The sequence below is a fragment of the Aulostomus chinensis genome, chromosome 22 (assembly GCF_037954235.1).
Source record: "Aulostomus chinensis isolate RoL2024-O1b breed Wild chromosome 22, RoL_Achi_v1.0, whole genome shotgun sequence".
Taxonomy (NCBI): Eukaryota; Metazoa; Chordata; class Actinopteri; order Syngnathiformes; family Aulostomidae; genus Aulostomus; species Aulostomus chinensis.
This window is the reverse complement of record NC_141341.1, coordinates 18776100-18783106: the sequence shown is the minus strand read 5'-3', so window position 1 is coordinate 18783106 and position 7007 is coordinate 18776100. Positions and strand designations below refer to the sequence as shown.

Here is a 7007-nt window from a genome sequence, read left to right as displayed (position 1 = left end):
CCAACCAGTCAAAGCAGAAGGCCGTCCCCATTGAGCCTGGATCTGCTCCACGTTCCTGCCTGTTAAAAGGAAGGTTTTCGTCACTGTTGCAGGATGTGCTGCTGATGGAGAACTGTTGGGTGTAGATTCATTGAAGGAGTGTGGTTCTAGACCTGCTCTACTTGTAAAGTGACATGAGATAACTTTAGTTGCGATTTGGCGCTATATGAATAAAATTGACTTGACTCCAGGACCCCCTCGCACACAACAACAAACATTGTTCACAATGTTGATCGTACGCAAGCACACACCCACATATTGGATTACCTTAAATCACATTTCATCTGAGGTGGCATGGCTCAGAGGTAGACTGGCTGGCTGATGCAGCAGGTTATGTTCTGAGTTCTGCGTTTCAGCTTAAATTGCCAATAAAAAGTGCTGCCCTTTCACTCACTACCTCTTTTAAAAATGCCATCATCATTTTTGAAAAACCTCAACACAATTTGTGCAGGGTTCTCTTTGGAGGGAGAGGGTATTTAGACACTGGAGTGATCCGCTATCTGATGGGTTCTGAAAACTACTGCATTTGTATACTAAACAGTTGCCTCCTTTGACTAACCCAGGGAAAGGTCTCTCCTTGTTATCTCATTATTATGAATTTGTATCTCATAATTATGACAATCTCATAATTTTGACTTTTAACACAATTTCTTTATAAGTTTCTCATAAGTATGACTTTAATGCCATGATTGAATTTCTATCATTTTATCTCACAATTACGATTTTAAATCGCATTCCTTTTATCTCGTAATTTTTTTAATTTGTATTCATAATTTCAAATTTTATTTTCACGACTATGATTGTCTACGTTTTATTTGGCGGAAACGGACTTCCGTACAGCCGACCCAGGCTTGTCCAAGTTATGCCGATACCGCGCGCGCTTTTAATTTGAATGCCAAACGTTAAGTCTTCCTGTGTGCTTTGCTCTCAGTGCCTGTGTCTTAACGCTGCTACGGGTAGCGGTGGTGGTGGTGGTGGTGGTGGTGAGGCAGCTGCAGCGCTGCTGCGACCGAACGAACAGAAGAGCGCCTGCCTCGCTCCCTGCTTTACGGTGCTACGGCTTCAGTAGCCGTGATGAAGCGTTGTGATGCGTCGCACCGGACGGGCTCGTGGACTCACCGCACTCTATCTTTTTATTCCCTGTAGAAAATGGTGGCTAGCAGCTAGTTACAATTTCAAACGCCCTGATTTTCCTCCTTGTCAATCATCTGGTGAGTATACTTCAGCACGTACATCAGATACACCGTCACCTGTTGGGTTCCACAGGTAGCACTTAGGACTAGCATCCGCGTTGCTACAGCGATAGAGCTCCGACACGGGCAAGTGAGTGACCGGCTATGTTTGTATGGGGTAAAAAAAATCAATGATCCATCTTGGAGCCATTATCTAGGCTGAAAGAGAAAGATATTACCACCAGGAGCTACCACAGTGAATCCTCATTGCCCGACACTAAATCAGGCCTAAACTGCAGGTTCCCTAAATGTCCAGAAAAAGCTGACAGCTGACAGCGAGGCAACCTCAAAGCCCACCTGTCACCTCATGCTCTTCCAGCTGTGTGAAGCAGCTGTTCACTTGAAATGCCACTACCTCACAACAGAGTGTGAGAGCTCCATTATCCTTCTCTGCTAATCAAAACAGAGTATGACCTTTGTGTGATGAATATTTTATGGTAATGTCAAGTGACTCCAGAGGCACCATTAATATTCAGACAACATTGGAATAGTTAAAGCTAAGGATTGGACGTAAACATATCAACGGAAAAGTAGCCCCCAGTATGATTAGTTGTACGCTAACTAAATCACGCAGGAGACTGTACAATATTTTATCAATAATTTCACTTTGCCAAATTAAGACAGCATGGAAGGCAGTTAAAAGTTTGTGTAGTTAAACAAAAGTGTTTGACTAGGATATGATGATGCCATTTGAATACTTCTGCAAATGAACATCAAACATGTTCCCCATTTATACGACTGCCCTGTTCACATGCCTGGGGGGGCTTGGTTGGCACCTAGCATGTGGCTGGATGATCATTGGGTCTATTACGTGAACTGTAGAACATTGAATGACAAACACCAAACAGACCATAATATTTATAGCGTTTTATTCACTGGATGATGGACTTGTGGATTAAATATGAATGTGAACTACACAATTGTTGTTGTGGAAAAAAAGCTACGTACAGTTGAAATCCACCTGCCTGTTCAGAACTGCGGCACCACCTCACTTGAGATCTAGTCAGTTTTATCTGTATAGCACCAAATCATAGCCAAAAAATATTTCGTGACAGTTTTCAGGTAGGGTTGGTCTAGAACCACGTTCATTCACCCCGCAACAGCTGGCAAAACCTTCCCTTTAACAGGCAGGAACACTGAAGGGAAGAGAGCAGGGAAACAGGTGCAGAGACAAAGATGAATAAGAGGTAGGGACAGAGACAGAAAAGAAAAAGAGGGACAGTGACAAAGATTGAAAGAAGGGGTGAGAATAACAGACAGGGACATGAACAAGACAGAAGGAGAAAGACGAGCAGAGAGAGACAGGGGATGGGGCACACAACAAACAATAATAACAACAGCGGAAGTAATGGATAACTAGCTACCAATTTGACATCCACTGGTTACCTAAGCAATCAATTTAAATACAACATGAGCATTTACGTGCAAACAAATACAATGCAATCACAATGCTGATGTTAATGTGAGTGCAATATTGAGAATGCTAATATCAATACTACTGGAACCAAGACTGATGCCATGGGGAAGTGGGAAAGCACAAAGGTTTCATGGAAGGAGTCAAGTTAGTAACAAGTATGAGTACAGGAGGACAGAGAGAACAGAGGACAGGAGAGAGAAGCTCAGTGGATCATGAGAGGTGTCCCAGCAGTCGAAGCCTATAGCACCATATCTAGGGCTGGCTTAGGTTAATTGTAAGCATATTTAAAAAAGAAGGTCTTAAATCTACGACTGAATGTAGAGAGGATGTCCGAGACTGGAACTGGGAGACGATTCCACAGGAGAGGGGCCTAATGACTGAAGGCTCTGGTTCCAATTCTATCTTTGTAGTTTCCAGGAACCGCAAGTAACCCTGCATACTAGGGGGGAAAGGTTCTCGCTGGGAACTATGAGCTCTGTCAGATATGAAGGTGCCTGATTAATGCGGGCTTTGTATGTAAGAAGAATTTTGAATTCTTTTCCGAATTTGACAGGGACGTAATGTAGAGAAGCCAGTACAGGGGAGACTAGATCTCTTCTGCTTGTTCTTGTTAATATACTGGCATTTTGGACCAGCTTGGGTCTCCAGCAGTTTAATGGTGAAGCCCCCATTGGGAGGGAGTTGCAGTCGTCCAGCCTGGAAGTGACAAAAGCATTAACAATTCCTCTGCATCTTTTTAAGACAGAATGTTTCTGGTCTTAGTGATGTTACATAAATGAAAAAAGACTGTTGTGGAGATGGATTTAACATGGGAGATACTGTTTAGAGATACCTCCAGATTCCTTGTGGTTCGCCTTTGCACTAGGATGTGCTGGTCTTGTTCGATCTTTGTGGAGCTTTTGATACCATTGACCATCATATCCTTGCACAAGGATATGATATATATATATATATATATATATATATATGATTAAATTATGATGACATTTTTTTTTTCCCAGTGATTTTAGAGTTCCATAAGGGTACAGAAACATGCTGAGAAAAAAAATTCTATCTCCATCCCCTAAGGAGATATTTTTTTTGTACACTACAGTGTACTCTGTGCGCTTTCCTTAAAACAAATAATTATATGGTTATTATATGGTTATTAATTTAATGGTTGAATTATATTTGTTGAAATACTGTGCAAATCATGAAATAATATCCCAGTAGACCTGTTTAATCACACTACATTCATTACTCGTCTTTTTGACCTGTAGTCTGCCTGGCAAAGGGTGCATTGCATTCTTATTGCCGTTTATTCACTCAAACAGATGCAATTTCTTTCAAATTGCTTTAATGTCAATTCGGATCACTTCATGAACACACATACACCCCCCCCCACCATTTAAATAGTCACTGAACATACTCTCAATCAAAGTAACAGGAGAAATTGACTGGCGCAGGGGATAAAACGGTATGGAGAAGCGATGGATTGCTTGACGAATGGATGAGAGGATGGAAAGGGGCATCTCTTCTTTCAATCATCTCCTGAAATGAAAGTTGGCGAAGCAATCGGGGCACACAAACACAGCACACTGCAAGCAGCTGCACTTGGTTCTTCGTTGACAGCTCTCATCACTGCACCTCATGGTATTTGTCACGTTGAGCTTGGGCCAGTGGTCCCTCAGGAGGGACCTTGACCACAGCTCTTCGCTTCACCGGTGGAGGAGTGGCACTGGGTCTGCCTCAGGAGCGTATTGTCTCAGAACCTGCATTGATCAAAGCACGAGCTGTTGATGCCTTGAAGTGCAGGAGGTCTTTTGCTTCGTTCCCAGACATCCTGTACAGGAACCAGGCATTCACAACTGCAACATCCACAAAGTGAAAGAAGACTCTGATGCACCACCTCTGGTTTCGTCGTCTGTGGGGATACGCTGTCACCTTCTTCCCTCTTTTTTCAGCTGCTTTTCTGTTTTTAGCTTTTCCTGTGCTCCATGGAGCCTGTTCTTCTGGCATGTGCCAGTGCCGAAGATGCCTTGATGCTTCAAAGCCTGGAGGAGGGCAATGGTACAGAAGAAATGATCAAAAAAACACCTTGTGGTTTCGGTCCTGCAGGTCCTCACAGAGGTGCATCACGACATCTCCAGCCATTCCAAGTTGGCTTATTTCTCCTCTTCCTCCAGATGGACCCTGGTATGGTTCGAAGTGATACACGTAGCCAGAGGACCCAGCTCTCACCCAAACCTTCACTCCCCAGGGATTTGGCTTTTTGGGGACAGATTGTTTTATGGACAGACGTCCCTTGAAGGGTATCATCATCTCATCCACAGACTGATACTCCTCTGGATCAAGCGATGCACTGAATGTGCCCTGAAGAGCATTCAGGAATGCTCTGATCTTCACAAACTTGTCTCCATTCTTGGGGTCAATGGAGAAATTGTCCACAACGTGAACATATCTCATGATCTTCTCAAATCTGTTGACTGGCATGGCATCAGCAACCAAATCAAGGCCAAGTCCTTGCTCTGATGACCAGTACATCCTTGCTCTTGGGTACTTCATGTAGGACATTACCATGTTTATTCCCAGGAATGTTTTGAACTCTTCAGAGGTCAGTCCAAGATTCTCACTTCCTTTTTGGACGGCATACAGGTTTGTATTGAAGACAATGTCATTGATCATCTTCTGTGTGAGAAGATGTGAGAAGAAGTCTGTTGGATCCCTTCCCTCTACATTTATCTGGCTCTCTCCTAAGAAAGTGGGCAGATCTTCTCCAAACTCATTTTCCATAGTTTTCCATCTATTTCTGACACTCTGGCACTTTCCTTTTGTTTTCTTCCCCTGAGCTCTGGGTGGTGGTGAATCTCAGCTTCCTCAACCTCATCTTCCTTTGACTCTCATCTTCTGCCTTATGTGCCTCACTTTCTTCTTCCTGGCCCTCATATTCTTCCTCCCGTGCCTCATATTCTTCCTCCCCTGCCTCATCTCCCTCATCGCTGTCACTGCTGGATCCGGCTACTTCTCTGTTTGCACCCTTTTGTTCTGGTGTCCATTCCTCATCACTGCCACTGTCACCACACTCTTCCTCACTTGATTCAGGAAATTCCTGTATAACTATGTACTCCTGTCTCTTGAAGCTCTATAAAATGTAAAGAAACAAATCATTTTCAATGCATAAAATATGCATTGAAAGTGCAAACATTCAGTGTTGGCTAGCTAGAACACAGTGGAAATAGCTAGCGTAGACATGGCCAGTGCATAATGGTCACTACAGTGTACACATGGAAAATGAGTATTTTCTCCAAATGAAAAATGAAAATTGAGATATTTATTGGATAATATTTTACCTAAGATGCTCATTGATCTTATTTTATTTAATTACCTTCAATTTTTGGCCCAGATTTTTTTTATAGAAGGTAGATGCTGGGATAGATAAGGGGCCTGGTCTCTGTTCATCTCCGTCAGCCATCTTGGGATCAGTGACCCCTGTAGCCCTCTCAAAGGATTTTCAGTGTTTTTTTTTTTTTTTTCATGAAATGGTGAAATAGCACCACCTGGTGTTAACTGTGTGCAACATTGAACACGATTTTATACATTTGAGGAGATAAACAACTTTTAATCAGCTGTACACTACAGTGTCATCCATGCATGATTAATCTTGATATGTGTACTTTGCCTTTTCCCTGAACAATTCTATCTAAACCTTGGCAATTGTACTAATTCTGCAGCTTAATTTGATCCAGTGGTTGTCAAACTCCCACCTCACACCTCATTTGACCAATCGGAGTGCTCCATCTCTGGTCAATACCAATGAGAGTGCATTCAACATGAATGCCTTCCCTTGTACTTTAAGCTTAAGTCAGAGCTGTTTCCTACAAATTGTGTTGATGACTTGTGTTTTGGATGCCCAGTGAGCTTTTTATCACGGAGATCACTGCTGCTTCGATGGTCTTGTGTCTGTGGGAAGATCAGCGGTCTTATTTTGTAAAACAGTGCATAGGATCCATATTAAAATTGCTTGTACACCAGAAAACTAGGTTGTGCGGTTACAAGTTCCTACGCAAACTCACTGGAGTATTCATGTTGGAGCAACCAAACTGTTGGCTTCACACCATGAGAACATGATTGTGTCAATGGCTTCCCAATATAATGTAGTAAAGATGGTTAAAGACTTTTTAAAAATAATGTTTAGCTTCATTGTTGTAACCTTGGCTGCCTTGAGATTAGGGCTGAAATTCTTGGTCGACTGAAGCCCTTTAATTTCGACTAAAAATCTACTGATTTATGTATGAAAAATATACTGCGTCAACTATCAGCACAAAACCTGTTGAGGAATA

General features: G+C 42.5%; 1 long non-coding RNA gene across 1 annotated transcript in view; it reads left to right on the top strand.

Moving 5' to 3' along the window:
* Positions 1–898: 898 nt before the first annotated feature.
* Positions 899–7007, top strand: part of LOC147241045 (uncharacterized) — a 40374-nt gene continuing 34265 nt past the window's right edge. Inside the window, exon 1 of the long non-coding RNA XR_015111382.1 lies at positions 899–1250. This is a non-coding gene — a long non-coding RNA (uncharacterized LOC147241045). The remainder of the gene's footprint in view (positions 1251–7007) is intronic.